General features: G+C 43.4%; 1 long non-coding RNA gene across 2 annotated transcripts; it reads left to right on the top strand.

The window, feature by feature from the left end:
- Positions 1-11,119: 11,119 nt before the first annotated feature.
- On the top strand, positions 11,120-14,250 carry LOC137556104 (uncharacterized). 2 transcript variants are annotated; one of them, XR_011028776.1, is made up of 2 exons: positions 11,120-11,419; positions 13,955-14,250. It is a non-coding gene; the product is annotated as an uncharacterized lncRNA (long non-coding RNA). The 2 variants fall into 2 exon arrangements; XR_011028770.1 differs by having other exon boundaries at positions 13,960-14,250.
- The last annotated feature ends 8,131 nt before the right edge of the window (positions 14,251-22,381 follow it).

The raw sequence follows: 22,381 nt of genomic DNA on the forward strand, positions 1-22,381 counted from the left end.
GTCACTGCTACAGCCAAATAGATCAACAGGGCTGCCAGGCAACTGGGATTGTTTAAAAGGAATTACATATGGCAGCCACCACATTCTTCTCATTTCAGTTGATCCTTTAACACACATGATGTCTTAATGCAAGCTCATGGTGCCACTAGAGATGAGCGTAATGGCGTAATTACGATTTCGCGAAATTTCGCGTAATTAGTGTAATTACGTTTATGGCCGTAAGTACATAATCGTAATGAAGAAGGATTTCGCGAAATTTCGCGTAAGCGTAATTTTCGCGTAATTTTCGCATTGCAACGGGTATTACGAAATTAATGCGTATGGCCATGCTCCCGAAGCGGAAAAGTTGACGCATGGATCAATGTTAGGTAGCCGCCGACTTTAAGGGTTAATAGCAAAGCCCTCTTAAATGCTAAGAGCCTCAAATTTGGAGAATATATTAAGGAGATCAGAAGGAATAAGAGGAAAAATTTTTTTTTCAAAAAGACCTTATAGTTTTTGAGAAAATCGATGTTAAAGTTTCAAAGGAAAAATGTAAACATTTAAAAACCCGCCGACTTTAACGGTTAATAGCAAAGCCTGCTTAAGGTTTAGGAACACCAAATTCCCAGGGTATATTAAGGGGATCAGTGGGAATAAGAGGGAAAAATTTTTTTTCAAAAAGACCTTATAGTTTTTGAGAAAATCGATTTTTAAGTTTCAAGGGCGAAAATGTCTTTTAAATGCGGAAAATGTCAGTTTTTTTTGCACAGGTAACAATAGTGTATTATTTTCATAGATTCCCCCAAGTGGGAAGAGTTTTACTTACTTCGTTCTGAGTGTGGGAAATATAAAAAAAAAACGACGTGGGGTCCCCCCTCCCAGACCTCTTTAACCCCTTGTCCCCCATGCAGGCTGGGATAACCAGAATGCGGAGCACCGGCCGCGTGGGGCTCCGCACCCTGACTATACCAGCCCGCATGGTCCATGGATTGGGGGGTCTCGGAAGGGGAGGGGCAGCCAAGCTTTCTCCTCCCCCTCCGAGCCCTTGTCCAATCCAAGGACAAGAGGCTCTTCTCCACCTCTGATGGGCGGTGGAGGTGGAGGCCGCGATTTCCTGGGGGGGGGGGAGTTCATGGTGGAGTCTGGGAGTCCCCTTTAAAAAGAGGTCCCCCAGATGCCCACCCCCCCTCCCAGGAGAAATGAGTATAGAGGTACTTGTACCCCTTACCCATTTCCTTTAAGAGTTAAAAGTAAATAAACACACAAACACTTAGAAAAAGTATTTTAATTGAACAAAAAACATAACCACGAAAAAAGTCCTTTAATATTCTTAATTAACCACTAATACTTACCTGTCCCTTTAAATAAATGATCCCTCGAAATAGCCTCGGAAATGTTCTATCAGTTACAATGTAACAAAGTTATTACAATGTAACAACTTTGTTACAATGTAACTACGCCGCACCCGACGTCACTCGCCGCTCAGCCGCCGCAGCATACACTTACGCGTCCGTGCAGGACGCTAAGTCCCCGCAGCTCCCGCTGTCCACCCCGCCCACATCTGTCACCCACATGTGGGTGACATGTGGGTGACATGTGGGAGAGGCAAGGAGGGCAGCGGAGCCGGCGGGGACTTAGCGTCCTGCAGGGACCCGACAGAGCTCTGAGCTATATAGCTCAGAGCTCTCTAAAGCATCTTTGTATTTTGGCTCCAAGGAGCCCCATTGGTCCTTAGCAGACCAATGGGGTTCCTTCTGATTTGAAGGAACCCCATTGGTCTGCTAAGGACCAATGGGGCTCCTTGGAGCCAAAATACAAAGATGCTTTAGAGAGCTCTGAGCTATATAGCTCAGAGCTCTGTCGGGTCCATGCAGCGCAGACGCGTATGCGGCGGCGGCGAGTGACGTCGGGTGCGGCGTAGTTACAATGTAACAAAGTTGTTACATTGTAATAACTTTGTTACATTGTAACTGATAGAACATTTCCGAGGCTATTTCGAGGGATCATTTATTTAAAGGGACAGGTAAGTATTAATGGTTAATTAAGAATATTAAAGGACTTTTTTCGTGGTTATGTTTTTTGTTCAATTAAAATACTTTTTCTAAGTGTTTGTGTGTTTATTTACTTTTAACTCTTAAAGGAAATGGGTAAGGGGTACAAGTACCTCTATACTCATTTCTCCTGGGAGGGGGGGTGGGCATCTGGGGGACCCCTTTTTAAAGGGGACTCCCAGATTCCACCATGAACCCCCCCCCCCAGGAAATCGCGGCCTCCACCTCCACCGCCCATCGGAGGTGGAGAAGAGCCCCTTGTCCTTGGATTGGACAAGGGCTCAGAGGGGGAGGGGAAAGCTTAGCTGCCCCTCCCCTTCCGAGACCCCCCAATCCATGGACCATGCGGGCTGGTATAGTCAGGTTGCGGAGCCCCACGCGGCCGGTGCTCCGCATTCTGGCTATCCCAGCCTGCATGGGGGACAAGGGGTTAAAGAGGTCTGGGAGGGGGGACCCCACGTCGTTTTTTTTTTATATTTCCCACACTCAGAACGAAGTAAGTAAAACTCTTCCCACTTGGGGGAATCTATGAAAATAATACACTATTGTTACCTGTGCAAAAAAAACTGACATTTTCCGCATTTAAAAGACATTTTTGCCCTTGAAACTTAAAAATTGATTTTCTCAAAAACTATAAGGTCTTTTTGAAAAAAATTTTTTTCCTCTTATTCCCACTGATCCCCTTAATATACCCTGGGAATTTGGTGTTCCTAAACCTTAAGCAGGCTTTGCTATTAACCGTTAAAGTCGGCGGGTTTTAAAATGTTTACATTTTTCCTTTGAAACTTTAACATCGATTTTCTCAAAAACTATAAGGTCTTTTTGAAAAAAAAAAATTTTCCTCTTATTCCTCCTGATCTCCTTAATATATTCTCTAAATTTGAGGCTCTTAGCATTTAAGGGGGCTTTGCTATTAACCTTTAAAATCAGCGGCTTTTTTATATTATGCGGAGCGTTACGGTTTAACGCGATATTACGGTAGCGTTTAATGCGAAATTACGGCATGAACGAAACGCGAAATTACGCGTTGAAAATTACGCTTACGGTATTTTCAATTACGATTTTAATGGCAATTACGCTACTGTAATTTCGCATCGTAATCGCAAATTTCGCATGCGTAATTTTAGTAATGCGAAATTACGAAAATTTCAGCTCAACTCTAGGTGCCACCAGGATAGGTTGTGAAATGTAGGAATAAGAGGCCAGTGCCCGCAGGATTATTTTAACAAACTTTCAGGGAAATGGCTGTTTTTTTTTACATGTGTTTATATTCAAAAGAAGAAAAAGGAACAGCCATTGTGGTATGGCAGACTTACAGTTGTCATGTGCTTCTGAGGCAAAACCAGCTACATTTTCTAAAAACAATATCAACCCACAGACTAATGGGAAAAGACTGCCCGAGGGATGTCAATTTTAAAATGATAATTAAGTGGACCACAACTATCACTGATGACTGCAAAAATCAAACAACAAAACAAACTGCAACAAAAATCACTACAAATATAGGTTGTTTAAAGAGGAACTGTAATCAAGGATTGAACTTCATCCCAATCAGTAGCTGATAACCCCTTTCCCACAAGAAACCTTTTCTGGAATAGATCATCATGGGATTCAATGTGAGCTTTATGTAACTAGCAGCCTGTGATTCTGCACCCCCAGTGCCTAAGTATGGCAGTCATCACACCAGCAAAACATGGCCGTCCTTTCCCTACTCACAAACACAAGGCCTATAGAGACCTCCCTCAATCGACCAACAAAATGTTATGGAGTCATAGGCCCTTTTCACACTATTAGATTTGGACATGTTGTATTTGCGGGAAAAGTAGATGTGCTTGCTTTTATATTATTATTATTGACTTATAAAGCGCGAACATATTGCGTGGTGCTGTACAGAGTGGGAAACAAACATGGGGTACATGATAATACAGACACAGGTAATTGTCACATGATACAGAATGTGACAAAATATAGGCATTGTCACATGATACAGAATTGGTAGACATAGTTATTATAGTGACAAAAATAACATAATGAACAAAATGTATAGCAAGACACAAAAGGGTGTGAGAACTCTGCCTTTATGAGGTTAAAAGCTAAAGGAACAAGAAGAGAAAATGAGGTGGAGCAGGATACAACATTTATACCTAGAGTAAATTTGTCATTAGGTTACACAGTATTTACTAAGGAGTAGTGTCTGTATTTGAATTGGGAACCACGTAGTTTGGCACCCGAACAGCCGCATTCAGCACCAAACAGCAGGACAGGCAGGGCTGGTTTTAGACAGGCACATATGAGGGAGCAGTCAGAAATGTGAAGGGAGCTTCATGTGTACACATGTTCGATCACATTTTTTCCCCATGTGCTTGGTGTCGAGGAAAGGCACCCTGTATGTATTTAGAGAGTTTAGTCTCAGCCTGTCTAACTCCCTCTCATCTGTGTCTAATCACAAGTTGTAACTCTCGTGTCGCCTGCCTGCAAGTCCCATAACAGATAAGCTCATTTGAAAGCTCAAGATGTTAACAATATGTCTGATTCCATGAAAGCAGGAAGTAGAAATACTGCAGATTATTGCAAAATTTGTATCAGCTGTATCAAAGAAATGTTTTTCTTTAAAGGTTATTATGCTGTTTGCTGTGTATTTTTTTAGAGCAAAGAAGAAGTTCTGAGTTCAGGACAGCCAAGTTCAAGTAAGGACATACAGCAGGTCCACTTTAAATCATTTCAGCAGCGGCACCTCGGCCGGGGAACAAACAGACTACTGGACTGGTCTGTCTATCAGGCAGCAAACAGAGTGGTGGCAGTCTAGCAGACTAGAGGGCATAGGCGGTGGCGCCCATGTGACTGAGCACAAATCGGAAGCCGCAGCACAATGCTGATTGCCCTTCTCTCTCTCTCCGTCTGTGTGGGACAAGCGTAGGTGCGCCGCGCGTCATTGCGCATAGAGGAAGGAAGCCGGCTAGTGGTCATGTGACTGCTCAGCGAAGCAGCTGACGTCTCTCGTGTAACTGCGTTCCAACTTCCCGGAAACCGGCAGTGCAGCGGCAGAAGATGAGCAAAGTTTGCACCCGTTATATTTGAGGGGGCGCTGCACAGGGAGCATTTCATTTAGGTACAATACTTCTTGCTTCCTTCCATTGGATAGGAGGTCCACTTTTTGAATACATTTTTAGCAGCAAATAGATTTTGTGCGGATAAAGCAATGCTGCCCTATTTCTGAGACTGGGCTCACACTTAGCTCTCACTATCCTTTATAAAGGATAACAGCTTGTGCAACATCGCCATGTAACTTTTTTTTTTTCTAGTTAAATTCATAGATCTTTGAAAAGGCTTCAGCTCCAGTTAAAAGATGTGAAACCTACTCCAGAATGTAAGTATCTGCCTCACTAGTGTTCTGTAGTATACCATAGCAGACACTTTTTTGAATCAGGATGCTAAAGCAATCAACCAGATGACCATTGACCCTCATGCAAATGACTGCGATCATTTAAATAATTATTCATGTCCAGTGTGTTTCAGCAATGTGTAGTTTTGAAAGACGGATCGGAGAACGTTGCCTCATTGGAATCAGGGCTGGGTGACCCAGGATGCCGAGTTAGGCAGGTTCCTCAGGCAGCAATTGGCCCTGGGGTGGCATCCTGACCGGCCCCTCCCCTCTCCGAGGCATCCTGCCTGCGTCCCCTCCCTCCCCGCGGCCGCCCCCAGCTCAGAGCTCCTCTCCTTGGTGGAAGAAGGGAAGGGGGAGCGGGAAGGCACTGGGGGAAACTATACTAGCTACCTATGCTGGGGGGGGGGGGGGGGGGGCATCATCAAAAGTTTGCCTCAGGCGGAAAAAAGTCTAGAACCGGCCCTTATTGGAATGTGCTTATGCTTGTGTAGACCCTGATAATCAGCGCTGTGGTTTACTACTATAAACTTTTTGTAATTGCTCAAATCATTAATCTAAATAATCACTGAGATTGCCCCCCCCCCCCCATCTGACTTGGGAATAATGATCATCAGTATTGTCTATTTGCTCATTACTTCCTGCCAGACCATCTTCTCAGATCAATCTATCACAGGACAAGTAACATCAAGATTCCAATCTGATTTCTGCAGATACCTGGACATTGCTTTATCAAGTGCAGAGCTGCTCTGGTCTTTGAAGCGGACTCTAAGCATTTAAGTACGTATAAAGATATTTAAATCCACCTCCCAAATCAAATAAATATAATATGTATTTTTTTCTAATTACTTTTTACTTTTGCTTTGTAGTAATAGAAGCCTATCCATGTTCCCTACTTGTTTCATAGCTTCTGCAATGTGGCGTGGCTTGTAGCCCTTGTTGTTGAACTGTTTTAGGGGTGGATTATTGCCTGCTACGGTATACTTTCTTCCAGCCTCTAATAATAATACCTGCATTATTGTCATGTTCATGCCATTCCCAAATTTTGTATTCCTGATTGTTATTTTTATTATAGTTGTCTCTAGCTTTTATACCTCTGGCTGTCCCTGCCATGTTGGGGAATACATTTAAAGCTGTATTTGTATTGTTTTATGCTACCAGGTTTCAATACACTTCTTTTGAGGCTAAATAATGAAACAGTCCATGCCTTAGGGCCTGAGCCCACTGCCAAATTTGTATCCGCTTCTGTCCGCTTTTTAGCATCTCTATCATTGATGTGTAAGTGAAAAGCGGACACAACTGCACCAGTGGGCTCAGGCCCTTAACCAATGCTGGGAATACACAATGAGGTTTTTTTTGGCAGATAGATGGCTCGATAGATAATTTACGACAGGTCCGATCTGATAGTCTATCTTTTTCTTATTGATTTGTATAGAAGTGATCAGAAAATTGATCAGAAAAATGATGGAAATCAGATCGGACCTGTTGGGAATTATCTATCGAGCCACCAATCTGCAGAAAAAACTCATTATGTTTTCCCAGCATTACACAAGTGAAGAACTGCAAAGTCTAATAGGTAATTGGATATAGAAAATACCCCAATTGCTAAGCAAGCACTCCCCAGCAAAAAAAAATGTGGAGATTCTTCTGGTCACCCGGGGGGATTTAATAAGCAGCCACTCCAGATCTTGCCACAATCTTAGGTTTCCTAATAAATATAGCACATCACCAATTTTACAGAACTCATATTCTTACTTATAGCCTTCTTATTTATAGGCTTGATGTGACTGGTGCCACGCCCAATGGGCACATGCTTATTAATATAACTGAGCCTGGAGAGGAGCTCAATACTCACAGGGTAGTAAACAAGGAATTGTCTGCTATCCCCAGTCTATCAAAATCCTGCTACCCAACACAATTTACTGCAATACTCTTTTAATGCAATGTTATTGAATTGTGGATAAAAAATTTGTATGGATCCCCACCACACTTGAAAGAGAGTGATACATTTCTCATACCTAATTCTGCTGGGCAGTGGCATCCTGATCCTGACCCTGCCCACTGCTGCTGGTAAGTGCCACCTCCAAACCATTGCTGATTAGGGACACCCCCCCCCCCCTACACACACACACACACACACACGCACACACACGCACACGTGTTAGCCCTTAGCCAGTGATATCTATGTGACTTTCATAAAGAGTGATGGTTGAAAGAAAAAATTATAAGAAAAAAAATTGTATTATGTGTAATAAACTTAAAAGAAATTGGACTACAACTAAGCTTTTGTGATTTCTATTGAGCTATGATATCCTTATAATGTAACAAGTGTTCGTATTGGGTGTGGTATTGTGATGCTCAGGTACTCAGGTACCCCCAATCACGGATTTGAATAAATCCGGCCACGGCATTCCCAAAATCTGGATAAACCGTGATTGTGATCCGGATTTGAAACTGGCTTACAAATTCGACTTGGATTTTACCTGTTATTACCTGTAAAATCCGTGTTCATGGCCATGATCACGGATTAGACTTTAACGCTAATAGCAAAGCCCCCATACAGGCTACAATCGCCAAATTTGCATAGAATATAAAGGTGATCAGTGGCTACAAAGTAAAAAAAAAATATTCAAAAAGACCTAATAGTTTTTGAGAAAATCAATTTTTGAATTGCAAATTACAAAAGTATTCATGATTAAAAACATGCCGACTTTAGCGGATAATAGCAAAGCCCCTTTACTTGCTAGAAACACCAGATTTGCAGGATATGTTAGGTAGAACAGTGGGAATAATAGGAAAAAGGAAAGGTCGTTTCAAAGGAAAAAAGTATACATGTAAATGGGTTAAATACGATAACTGTCATTAAAGCATTTAAATGTATACTATTTTCCTTTGAACCTTTAAAATCGATTTTCTCAAAAACTATAATTCCCACTGTTCTGCTTAACATATCCTGCAAATTTGGTGTTTATAGCATGTAAGGGGGCTTTGCTTGTAACCACTAAAGTCGGCGAGTTTAACCACTTTACCACCCGCGGTCCGAATTTCTCCGTCCCTTTTTTCCCTCCTAAAAAACCAGGGACAGAGAAATCCGTATCTTCCGCGCTACCACCGCTGTCTGCGCTCCCGCCGCTCGTGCGCGCGCTCCCGCCGCTCGTGCATGCCGCCGCCCTCTCGCCCGGAGATCAATGAACGGGAAAATCCATTCCCGTTCGTTGATCTAAGGCCCCGCAATGATCCGCTGCTTCTATTAGAAACAGCGCGATCATTGTGATTTATCCAGCCTCGTACTGCTTCCTGTAAGCGTCCTTCCGGACGCTTACAGGTCGCATGTAAACAAACACACTGTGGCCATCTTGTGGCCAAATAGTAAAACTACACCCTATAGCATTTTACATATACAAACACATTACTTTTACACAATAAATTAACTCATTACCTCCCACGCTCCCCAATTTATTTATTTTTTGTAATAAAAAAAAAATACAATAAAAAAAACATAAATAGTAACCTTAGGGACTGAACTTTTTAAATATTTATGTCAAGAGGGTATAACACTGTTACTTTATAAACTACGGGCTTATAATTAGGGATGGATGCAAAACTGAAAAAAATGCACCTTTTTTTCCAAATAAAATATTGGCGCCAAACATTGTGATAGGGACATAATTTAAACGGTTTTATAACCAGGACAAATGGGCAAATACATTTCATGGGTTTTAATTACAGTAGCATGCATTATTTAAAAACTATAATGGCCAAAAACTGAAAAATAATAATTTTTTCCCACATTTTTTCCTATTTTCCCACTAAAACACATTTAGAATAGAATAATTCTTGGCATAATGTCCCACCTAAAGAAAGCCTAATTGGTGGCGAAAAAAACAAGATATAGTTCATTTCATTGCGATAAGTAATAATAACGTTATAGACGAATGAATGGAAGGAGCGCTGAAAGGTGAAAATTGCTCTGGTGTTCAAGGGGTAAAACCCCTCAGTGGTGAAGTGGTTAATCATGGATATTTTTCCGTGATCACGGGCCGAATACGTGGAATAACGGCTGAATCCGTGATTGAATTCCGTGATCGATGCCCGATCACGGATTAGGATCACGATGTCGGATAGTGAAAAAATGCTCGAGAATAACGGCTAGGCCGTGATCGTGGATTGTATCCGAGCAACACTGGTGCGGTAGATCACCTTATAACAATATAGGGTTTTTTTACTTTTCTGATTCTTAACAAAAGAATACCTCACAAATATTATATACTAGCTGAAGACCTGGCGTTGCTCAGGTATGTATTTGGTTGTTGTTGGTTCTGCCCACTTTTTCTAACCTTGACACAAAGTCAGTCAATGACCAAGTTTATGAGCTTTGGAGTCCTTGGCATCAATAATTTGACAATGGAAGCAGATTAAATCTTTTCATCAAAATCAATGACATCAATCTGATTGCCTGTTTGTTGCTCCACCCCTTTTCTGAATTTGAACTCCAATCACCCAATGAACGACTGTAGCAGGTTTTAGTCCTTTGTCGTTACCAGTGTAAGAATGGCTGCAATTTAAATATTCTCTTTAAAAAATTAATTAGTGAATATTGATTGGATTTTGTAGGCTCCACCCACTTTCCTGAATATTAATCCTAGTCACCCATTGCCCAACTGTGCCAAGTATTGAGAACCCTGCCATTAGCAGTGCAAGAATATGTGCAGTTTACATTTTCCTGTTGAAAATGAATTGCTGAAATTTCCCTGAAATTTTTCACCTCGGTCACCAAGTGACCATCTGTGCTAAGTTTTGGGACTCTGGCTTTAAATTAGTAATTTTTTACATTGATGTGAATGGGTGTAATTTGATTGGTTATTTGTGGTTCCACTCAGGTGTACTGGGTAGAAGCAAGACCCCCAGAACATATCTTCTCAGGTAGTAAGGCATATGTATACAAAGTTTAATGAAATTGGTCAAGGCGTTTTCGAGTAATGGCAATTCATACACACACACACAAACATCCGATTTTTTATATATAGATTATCAGATTCAGTAAGGCCTTTTCCACATTGAGTGCGTTCAGAAATGTTGAAAAACACATGATAAAAAACACAAGCTTTTGTGCGCGTTTCAGTGCGTGTTTCAGTGCGCTTTTTTAAACATGTTTTGCTTATTGTAACAGTTGTCAATAAAGATTTGTTTTTGCTTTTCAGCTCAACACACAGAAATGCATGCAACACAACGTTTTTGTAACGCAGCTCAGCACAGTGCATAGATGTACATAAGGCACATTAATTACATGGGTAAATCAATACCTTGCAGAACGCACAGCGCAATGCGTTCTGAAAAGCGCACAAAAACGTACCTAGTGTGAACGAGGCCTTACTGGTAATCCACAGTTTCAGCAAACACCCGAATAATTTGCCATGGTACCATAAATATCACCTAATTAAACTACAAAACTATCCTCATCATCTATGCTCTTAATTCATTTTACAGCTATTATTATCATTTACACATCTATCTATCTATCTATCTATCTATCTATCTATCTATCTATCTATATATTCATCTTTTTACCTATCCATCTTTCTACCTGAAAGCTATCTAAGCTAGGCAGACACACAGCAAGCAACAGCTTTGACGTGAGACTTTGCCGTGAGGACAGCTATAGCACCTGACCAGCAGGTGACTGACAGTTATGGCAGTTGGAGAATTGCCAGCGAGGAAGAAGCCAGGGATTTGGAGGACTCCTCACTAGGATAGATTTTTCCAGCTTTCACTGCGATTTATTTTAGCTTTCACTTATAAAAAAGCAGACAAACACACACTAGGAGAGAGACAGACACACAGGGAGGAGCAAGCGCGTGCACGTGCGAGCTCACACATCTGTGCGTTTGCACACATACCGGTAGGTATACACAAACACACACACACAGCTCACTGCCGCTAACATATTACTATCTTCTAGGACTTCTGCCATCTTGCTAGATCGTATTACAGCGATGGCCTTCAGGTAAGCAGAAATTTTGGTTATGGGAGGCTGAAGGCCTGAGCCCACTAACGCACTTGTGTCTGCTTCTGTCCGCTTTCCAGCATCTGTAACATTGATGTGTAGCTGAAAAGCGGACACAACTGTGTTAGTAGGCCCAGGCCCTTACAGATATTTTATAGTGGCAAATTTGGTCTTTGTAAAATGATGGTTGCAGTCTGTTCATGGTCCCACCTATCCTTTCTCTAGAGGGTTAAGCCATATTGAGGTCCAACCTATCCTTTTTCTAGAGGGTTAAGTCCTATTGAGTCTCATTCCATCCCTAATACATCCTTGCTACTCAGGTGTCCCTCTGCCAGGTCTTATGTACTGGTTGTTACAGGTAAATCTATTAAATACATGCTGATTTATTAAAAGTGGCACAAGAGGAGGCAGAGGAAATGTGAAGCCGTTGCAAAGGGCAACCAGTTAAAAAACATATTGGTTGCTCTGGCCAGCTGCTCCAATGATGTGTGCAGCAGTTATTATACATTAGATCCTGTGATTTTTTTTTCCTGGTATGTTTGCTTGGCAGATGATAACCACTGTAGACAGCGATAGAGATCTCTAGATTTGCTTTCACATTTCTGAGGTGGGTGTATGTTTATTATATCAAAGGGTCACTACCATGAAAACCTTTACATGTAAAACACACACACACACACACACACACACACACACACACACACACACACACACACACACACACACACACACACACACACACACACACGTATATGTATATATATATATATATATATATATATATATATATATATATATATATATATATATATATATATATATACATATATATATATATATATATATATATATATATATATATATATATATATATATATATATTGATAGATATGTATATATATGACATGAAAATTATAAGAGGTACATACTGTATGTCCTAGAGTGAAATGCACTATGCTGTATTTTTGCCTATATAGCCACTCACAGTAGGAAGTATTAATGTGACCAGTGACGTATCTAGGGAAGATGGTGCAAGCACTGAAACTGCGCCCCTTTGGGAACACCTGCTCACATGCATAGCAATAAGGGCTCACACCCACTAAGCAGCCTTTTCTAAGCTCTAGTGATTTTAAAAACCTCTTGCTAATGGAATGCTAGGGGAGATTTTTATAAGATCACATCGCTCAAGTGGGCTCACACCCATAGCAGTACATTAGCAAGAGCTTTTCAAATCACAACTGCTTAGTAATGGCTTAGTAACGTATTGCTAGTGGGTCTCAGGCCTAAGAGATAATCAATGAGATGCAAATCCTTTTGAGATTATGCCAGTTTTATGCAAATTTACAGCATTTATGGCCTGTTATTCCAGCCAGGGTGTAATTTTAACTACTCTCACCGCACGGTCCCGCCGCTCTCGCGGTTCCTGATACGCTGACGGAGCTCCGCTGTGGGGTGCGCTCAATTCAGTGATCACAGCACAGTTTTTCCCCTCAAAAAAGGTCTCTGATCCCTAAGTAGCCAGAGTCCAAGTCCAGTCCTCAAAGGGTTAATAATAGAAAAATCAAATACTGTATAATAACTTTTTTTTCAGGCCCAGTTCTTAGTTGCACAAAGGTGGCCATTAGCAATACAGTCCTGAAGCCAACTAATAGTTTCTTATTGCCATGGTAATCGATTGGAAATAATCGGTTGTGCCCATTAAAGGCCAAGTTCACGCTAACCAATCTGATCAGATCAATGGATTCTATCTGAAGAATGGATCAATTCTATTAATCTGATCAAATTGATTAGTGAGAATTTGGCCGTTAATGGGCGTGACTGATCACTTTCGATTACCGGTTTCAACCGATTGGTCACAGGATTCTATCATTAATGGCCACTTTAACATGTGCATCAATTCCAAACTATCATCATCTCACTCACCATCTCGAGTAGAAATGGTCAGTGAGATGGTAATCATTTTGTCTTGCATGCAAATTTCATACAAACTGTCTGCTGTTTAGAACTGGGACAATCAAATGTACTTAAAATGTTTTGATTGGTCACACAGTTTGCATTAAATTCGCATGCAAGGCGGAAATATCTATCTCACTGACCAGCTCTTATCTGTAATGGCGATAGGATAGCGTATAGTCTTTCCCAGATTGCAGACAGCCTGCCCCCCATAAAACAACCATCCCCATTCCCTACAAACAGCTAAGCAGTAAAATCAATTCAGCCAGTATATATATATATATATATATACATATATATATATATATATAGTCCAAAAATAGCCCCAACATAGAAAAAACTTGATGATAACCTTCAACTATAAGTTTTACACACACAGTACATCCCCAGCATGCACTCTGTACCCCACTCTCATGATGAATCCTCTACTCCCCCCCTGAACCTCAGTCACACAATACTTCTCCTATTTGTTTCCTCCTCTGCATGATACTGAACACACACCTGAGACTTTCCCTATAATGTTGTTCAAAAATAATCTGAGTAGCAAGCAACATTTCCTAACCTGAGAGTGTACTTGCAAAGTCTAGGTAGTTACCGGTACTAAGAAAAAAAGCAAAGAAAAAAAGATAAAGTCAAGAATAGAAGACAATACTAAAGGAGGAGTGTGAGAGAGAGAAGAGGTACAAAAAGAGGAGAGAAGAAAAGAAAAGAAGATTCGGGGACAACACTGAAAGAAGGAGGAACCGCTGTCACCAAGAGGGGCCCAAGGGCCACCCATATAGTGAAAGAGTAACGGTGGCCACACATGTTACAATTTTTCAGTTTGATTTTACTCCAATTTGATTAAAACAATCGTGGGTGTGAAAAAATCAAGAGAATTTTTGATTTGTCATTTTTCTCAATTAAAATATTGTATATTGGAGGGTAGGAAAAATAAGATAAATTTTGTCAGAAATGTAATGTTGTGTGATGGGGGGCTGCATGGCACCGCCAAAAACAGGCCTGCGGCAATCCCCATCTGGCGCACATCCAAACAAAATACGGAAGTGCACGGAAGCGCATTGTAAAAATACGCTTCTCTGCATGCGCACCACCACTGGCATCGTTTTTTAAATTCCTGCGTCGCCATGGACTAACATGACTTCCAGTCCGTCGCAGGTCATTGCAGAGGTTGCGCAGCAACGTCGGTATTCGCTTGCGGTAGATCGTTGACTTCCGGTGCACCGCACCACTTGCTGTATGAAAATGCCCATAGGCTTTCAATAGCATAGCGGTGAGGTGCAGTAAAATGACCCACCGCACCACATTAGTATGAAAGGCCCCTAAGGGTAAAAGTGGTTACAGTCAGTGGTAGACTTTTATACTGAAGGGAAGGGGTAGTGGGGAGCCATTAAGTGTGGGGTGGAGCCCTTCAAAGATCTCCCCTAGTTACACTCTTGCAGTCACATCAAGCAGATGCCCGGTCACAAGTGCTTTGCTTAGAAGACTGGTTTGTCCTGTCTGTTTAAAGGGACCTTGAACACAGGATAAAAATAAGCTTCCCCCAGGCCCCCCGTACAATGTGAGGTCCCTCGGCGTTTTCTGGGTCCCCTGCGTTTTCTCACCCACAGCTCTGGTAGCGCGTAACGCCAGGTGTTGTGCACAGCTGCGCATGCACGCCCCATCCACGTGCCCGGCTCGATCACACACCTGTCAACGTACGTGTTCTGCGCAAGCATGGTTCATTCTTTTCAGAACGCACATGCGCTGAACGCTCATGGCAACAGGTGCGTGATCCTGCAGGGTGCTTGGATGGATTGCGTATGTGCGGGTGCGAACGACTCCTTCCACTACCGGAACTGCCAGCAGGGGAACAGAGGGGACCCAGATGATGCTGAGGAAGCCTCAAGTAAGTTCAAATACTATTTTTACCCTGTGTTCAGGGTCCCTTTAAAAGTAAATGTTACCTCTCCAGTTAATAAATAATTCGGCAGTTGTTTTTTACCTTTTACAAGCCAAGAAATGCAATGCTTTAAACCAGTTGTTTCTGTCCATTTTGATGACCCATGCCAGGCACCTTTTGCCTGCTTCAATCTTGTGAATAGGAAGGCCATAGCCTACACTGATTAGTTTTGCCAGTATCAATGAGAAATTGAAAATTTATATACAGTATATGGATACAGAGGATCTGATTTACTAAGACATCTACTGAAATTAAACATCCTCTGCAAATGGAAACTTCAGAAGTGACTCAGCAGCAGGGTTGGATTTCTGGAAAGGCCACAAAGGAGTCCAAGGGGGCACCTGAACACGAAAAATGGGTTGTTACCAAAATGCAGGCAACCATGCGCTGCGATTCAGTGGTGAATCACAGCGCATGTATAGAAATATCAGAGAGCACAGTGTATGCACTCTCTGATGTCCCTGTGATCACTGATCGCGTTTCCATAAGCGCGACTGAAAGCGCACATATGGAAACAAGCCCTAATGCTGTTTATGGGCCCTGTTGTGCTTAAAGACTGGGTTCCACAACTCCTCCAAGGTTAATATACTTTCAATTACTGTATTTTAACATTTACAACAGACTTCATGGTATGTATATATTGAGTGGGGTACAGCACTATACTTGCTGGGCCTATTTTTAACATGGAGTCTCAAGCAACCAGAAAGTATTTTGCCTGATATTCCTATAAAGGAATGCCCCAAAAAATTAAAATCGCATTGCAAAAATCACAATCGCTAAGCACTCAACAATTGTGATTGCATTTTGCAGTGTGAACTAAGCCTCAAGATGGTAATAACAGTGTTGGAAAGTGATTTCAAGGCTGGGTTCACACTGTGTGCATTGCATAATATATGTGTCATACATGTACTGCAATGGACTCTGGACACATTATAATGTGTGTTTACTGCAATGGACACTCAATTAGTAGTTATAAAAGTATGTGTATGGCAATGCACACGGCATGCATTATAATCACCTACTATTGAATGTAAGAAATGCCGGTTGACACGTAATACACTGCAATGTAAAATGCGTCTATACTGCGCTGAGTTGTGTGCGCAATAGTAGCTGATCAGCAGTTAGTAGCCAATCAGTTAATATTGGGCACTGAATAGTGTATTATCTGGCAACCGAGACGTGCACCTAAATGAACTGCTTGGTTATAATATCGAGCTGTGCATGGTGGTAAATGATCCATTCCAGGTGGACAGGATAGCAATGTTATAGAACATCTTATAATGTATGCCTACCTTTAGCCATATAAAAGGGGCTGCATAGATGTACATCTTTATGTGTATACACTGATTGTATAGGATATATGTTTACCTAGCTTCTATGATGAGATTTCATATGTGAACCCATCAGTTGTATCATGACTCCAACGCTATCCACTTGCTGGATACACACAGTTCTGGAGCATGTGACTGGCCTTCCCTCTCCAGCTCCACTGAAAGAAATAGGACCATGGTGGTGTAGTAAAGTCTGTATTATAAAACACTACTGTGAACAGTCATCATTTGCTTTAACATATTCTTTAAATCACCATTAAAAAGGTTATTAGATCTATTGTTCTATACTAGTATATGAATAGTTTCAGATAATTGTGAGTTGTACTGAACATCATATGTCTTCCTGATACAGGACTGGAGGAGAGGACGCCTGCCCACCGGAGAGGTCCAGAAAGCGCCCAGCTCCCAATGACACTGAAGAAAGACCGTAAGTACAAATATCAAATATTAATTCCGCTCGTTTATTCTATGGTCCTCCCCGCCGGTATCGAGCGCGGAATCGATCCGGCGGGGTATCGGACACGTCGGAAATGATCAATTGAGCCATCAGCGGCTCGATTGAGAAGAAGAAACGCACCGTGTTTCCCCAGCATTACACTAACCTCCCCCTTTTCTACACCTAACACTTACCTTAGGTTATTATCAATCATAGCAGTGGCGTAGCAATAGGGATGCAGAGGTTGTAACTGCACAGGGCCCTCCCTCATCCATCTTATTAGCTTTTCATTAGTGCTATGCTGGTAATGAACACCTTCATATGTGCATTGCATAGTAGTAATCCTTAAATAACGGTTTCCTTACACTGATTATACTTCTCTGACACTGCAGATGTCCTTGGTAGGTTTTGAAGCTCTATACCAATATAGTGCTTGGGGCCCCATGTAAAAACTTGTACTGGGCCCCAAGCTCCTTAGTTATGCCACTGATTGATAGGGATACCCATACAGCTCAACTTGACCCAGAACCCCCTGGGTGGTCACTCATGTGACTCATAGGGCTCAATACACAGTAAACAACAGACCATTAAATACCACATTCAGTATGTTAGACTTTTTATTCCAAAATTACTCAGATTTTAACACGTGATAATATAACAACAACAGCATAACATTTGTAAAGCGCTTTTCTCCTGCAGGACCCAATACAGTAAACCGCATTATCCAGCACCAACTGGGATTGGCTGATATCACATAAGTGAAGTTCCTGGTTGCTTGAGAGTCAATGTTACAGATAGGCCGCCTAGCTAAAAAACAGTGCTATACCCCAATTTATATAAATACCATAAACTTTGTATTCATATTGAAATACAGTAATTAAAAACAAATTATGACAAAGGACTTCACTTCATGTAACAAAGGTTTATTACTGTATAAAGAATTGTAAAAGTAGATTTATGCATCCTGCAAGGTCAGGGATTTTTTTTCTGATTGCTAGAGACTTCTGGTAATCTGGTTAACTGAGTTCCGGATAACGGGGGTTTACTGTATACTGTGTATACTGTATACACAGATACAGACTTTATTTAACACTTATTTTGCTTCCTTTAGGCCCAAACTTCTGTTCACCAGCACAGGCTACATATGCATAGCTTCCCTCAAGTCTACTATGGCTTTGTTGTACCATTCCAGTTATTTGTATACTGTTCTCAAATGATGTATCCAGTTCAATCGTAGAGGGCTGATTTTGTACATTTGGAAAATGCATGTCTTCCATAATTCTTTGTTACCATTACTCTTACAGAGAGAAAAGATGGGCGAGCCAACAGCAGCAGCCAGTGGAGCCAGAGGTCTGGGCGGCTTTCTGTGGGATCCTGGAGGATGACTGCATCCAGCGATTCCTGTCCAGAGACCGGTGCCTTAGGATCTCAGACAAGTACCTTTTGGCCATGGTACTTGTCTACTTCGTTCGTGCTGGCCTGAGGATAGAGGAATTCAAGGGACACTTTTTTGCTGCCCTGTAAGTATTGTGCTTGTATTTTTTAACTACAGGGAGACTACATGATCTTGGCCAGAGAATGCAGCTTGAGTATTTCTAAGGCCTTGTCACAGGAGCCCTCAGTGGCTGACCGCCCTTAGCCTTCTAAACGGTGCCAGCGCACAGATCGTGCGAACTCTGGTCGCAGTCAATGCGCAGGAACCGTTAGAATTAGCCGCAGACAACTCAGAAGGGAGCCTGTGAGTCACGGGTAATTACAACGTCACCTACTGGTTCAGAGTAAACTGCCACCACCGCGGTTACTATGGGACCGTGGGGCCCACTAACTGACTGACTAATCCTGCGAATAAAACGGTTAAACACACGATATTCTGTCTAGCCAACAACAAACAAACAGTAGCGTATCTTCAGAGACCCGGGATCATTTCTGTGTGTGCTGATAAGCAGGGTAGCGAAACAGTGAATGACTTGGAGAAAGTCGTTTATTCACGCAATATAAATAATTAATATATACAGACAATTACTAAAAATCACAATTATTAAGACAGTAATAGCCAGTATGAAAAATAAAAGAAGGGAGAAAAATACTTATGGTTTGTGGAAATATGTCCTTTTGTGGGAAAATCGTCAAGTTCAAGCAAAACGGTTTCAAGTTCTTAGAGTTCTTTGTTGCAGAGTAAAGTTCAGCAAGATTTAGAATCCAAACAAAATAGAGGATGTCCTTTGTTTTAGCTCTGGCAATAGGGCCACCACTTGTTCCTCATAGTGGCCGTGTGTCCTGAAGATGGTAAAGGGAGGAACTTCTTCCCAGGCAGCTCATTCACTTTTAATGGAGCTGAGATCAGAGGCGGGCTTCCAGAGTCGGCCCCCCAGGCCGGACTATGGTAATCACATCTGGGCAGGGGCTTTAGCAAACTCATAATCCTGACAGGTTCCCTAGGCAGACCTGCGCGGCCGGCACACAGATAATAATTACATATTCTCGATCCCCAGAACCTACCGATTAATATGATATCAAACTTGGGCATGTTTGCATGCCCGGTTAAAAAAACGGTGGAATTCCCAGCGTTCTGGTTAGGCTAGGGGCCCAAATTTAATATCAAAACACTCACAAGATCCGGACCAGCAGAATGATATAACTTCCACATTTCTCCGATGTATGGTACTTCTAAAACATGCATAAAGATCATAACTCTATGTTTCCCTATCCTGGCTGAATGGTTCCGCTAAGTCTGCCCCCTGCTGGGATTAGCTTCTTTGGCTCTGAAAAGACTCCTGGTTTGTTAATTAACATCTGAGTGTTACCCCTCTGGCTTCATTAGCAAGTCACAGGGCACAGGCTTCATGAAAAGAACTAGGCTAACTATTTCTCTGAAGACAGCAGAGACCCCCCAGGCTGGACTGCCTGGTGTCCACAGACATGAGATTCTGATTGGGGCAGCGCAACGACAACCGAGGCAGGAAGTCGGTTGCGGCTGCGTTTTCTGCGCACTGACGGCTCGCCCGTCACACCTCCCCTTTCTGATGCTGTGTAGGGGGTTGTCACCAAGACATCCTCCGTAGCAGCCATTGGCGGTGTTGGGTCTAGTTCCCCCTGACACCGGGACAGCCCATCGGCGTTTTGGTGTCGGCTGCCGGGACGGCGGGGAAACCCATTGGCGCCTGCGGCTCGGTTCACCTGGACAGGTCGCTGTCCGCTACCCTCAGGGTTAACCCGACATGGACCGTTCTGGACAGGGCGTTTGCGCCACTGCAGTCGGACGTGGTGTCTGCCGGGACTGCTGACAACGGGCAGTGGGTTGGTTAGGTCAACAGCCAGCCCACGCAGGGTTCCCCTGCTAAGTGGCTGTGGACCTAAGGGAACCCCGCGGGAATCCCTGGACCTTCCCCGCTCCTGACAGACGGCACATGCCCTGCAGTAGTTTGCTACATCCCTGTTCATTCGGGGCCAATAAAACTGGTTCCGAATACCGGCAAGTGTCTTGCGGACACCCGAGTGCCCTGTCAGAGGATTACCATGTGCGGATTTCAGCACATGTCCCCTGAACGCACTCGGGACCACAAGCCATTTGGTATTCGCGTGGGATCTACCTGTAGGGGGCTGTACAGACTCACTGTACAGTCTTCCACCTTCCCAGTACACCTTGAAAGCGGCCCCGTCTGCGAGGGGCTCAGCGGCTAGCTGCCTGAGCACCTTCAGGCTTGGGTCACTTTGTAGTGCGGCTGAGAATACGGCGCTGTCAGTTTCAGCCAACTGGCTCATGTCACACGAGGCCAGCGGCTGAAAGGTCTCATCCCTGTGGTCAGAGAAGGGGGAGGAGGCCGGAACCCCCTCCACCTGTTCTGAGCTCGGGTTCTGAGCAGTGCAGCTGCGCGGTACTGCTAGCACAGGTACACTGTCAGAATGGCACAGACGGACATTACTCAAATCATCATTGCATGCAGTAATGACATTGACAGGTATAGACATTTTTTCATTACAGACAGGTTGTACAGTAAACTCAGGTACAGTTACAGCATCATCACAACAGACAGTCTGTACATCAAACTCAGGTGCCTTTGAAGCAGGCACTATTGAACCTGGTACCCTTGAACTGGGCACATTCAACCCACCTCCCCCTGGTGCTCCCCCAAGTGTATAAAGTACCTGGTGGTGGGTGGAGAGTCCGTCTCCTTCCGTGAGCGACAAGGCGGTCGTGGCAGGTTCATAGTAGGACACAAGCTTGCCCAAATCAGTCCCCAGCAACACAGGGACTGGGAGATCCTTCATAACCCCAACAACCCTTTCTTGGATTCCTCCCACTCCCCAATCCAGCTTCACTGTCGCGTGGGCTATGTGAAAAAGGGTGCCCTCTACTCCAGTAAGGGCAAGGGATCGGCTGGAGCTGATGCTCTCCTTTGGCACAAGATGTGAGTGAACTAACGTGATGTCAGCTCCGGTGTCTCGAAATCCGGTGACAACTTTGCCGTTCACTCTAACAAGTTGCTGCTGGTCGGTTCGGTCGCGGATTTCCTGTCCGCGTGCAAACAGGACAAAATCTGATGATCCAGGCTGTGGTTCGCTGGCGGGTTGCCTCTGCTGTGGGTGAGGTACAGGTGATGCAGATGATCCAGGTGCTGGTGGTGTCTGTCTCCGCTCCGGACAGTCGAATTTCATGTGTCCGGGCTGGCGGCAGTAGTGACAGGTGACCTCTCCAGGCGCTGCAGGCCTGGGTGCAGCAGCTGCGCTGGGTGGCCTCTGTGGCGGACGGCTCACAGGGGCAGGAGGGTCTGCCGAGGTATTGGGCTGACCTCCTCTCCAGCTGGATGGGACAGTTCTGCGGGTATCAGCCACCCGGGTAGTTGCAAAAGTCTCAGCAAGGTCTGCAGCGACAGTGGCTGAAGCCGGCCTGCGTTCTAACACAAACTGTCGTACATCAGCAGGGCAAATGTTCAGAAATTGTTCGAGGACTATCAAGTCCTCCAGGACGCCATAAGACCCTTTGGTGAGGCCTAGCGTCCACTGGCGGAGTGTGGTGAGCAAGCTGCTGGCCACATCTCGGTACGAATCAGAAGACTTTTTCTGCCAGGCCCTAAACTTTTTCCGATAGGCTTCTGGCGTCAGCTGGTACTTAGTAATGATAGCGTCTTTTATAGCAGCATAATCATTATCCTTTTCCGCAGGCAATTCTGCGAAAGCATCAAGCGCTTTGTAGCGCAGCAAAGGTGTCAGATGTCTGGCCCACTGGTCTTGGGACAGATGATACTGACGGCATGCTTTTTCGAAAGATCGCAAAAACAAGTCAATGTCTGTGTCTTTCT

The sequence above is a fragment of the Hyperolius riggenbachi genome, chromosome 1 (genome assembly GCF_040937935.1).
Source record: "Hyperolius riggenbachi isolate aHypRig1 chromosome 1, aHypRig1.pri, whole genome shotgun sequence".
NCBI lineage: Eukaryota > Metazoa > Chordata > Amphibia > Anura > Hyperoliidae > Hyperolius > Hyperolius riggenbachi.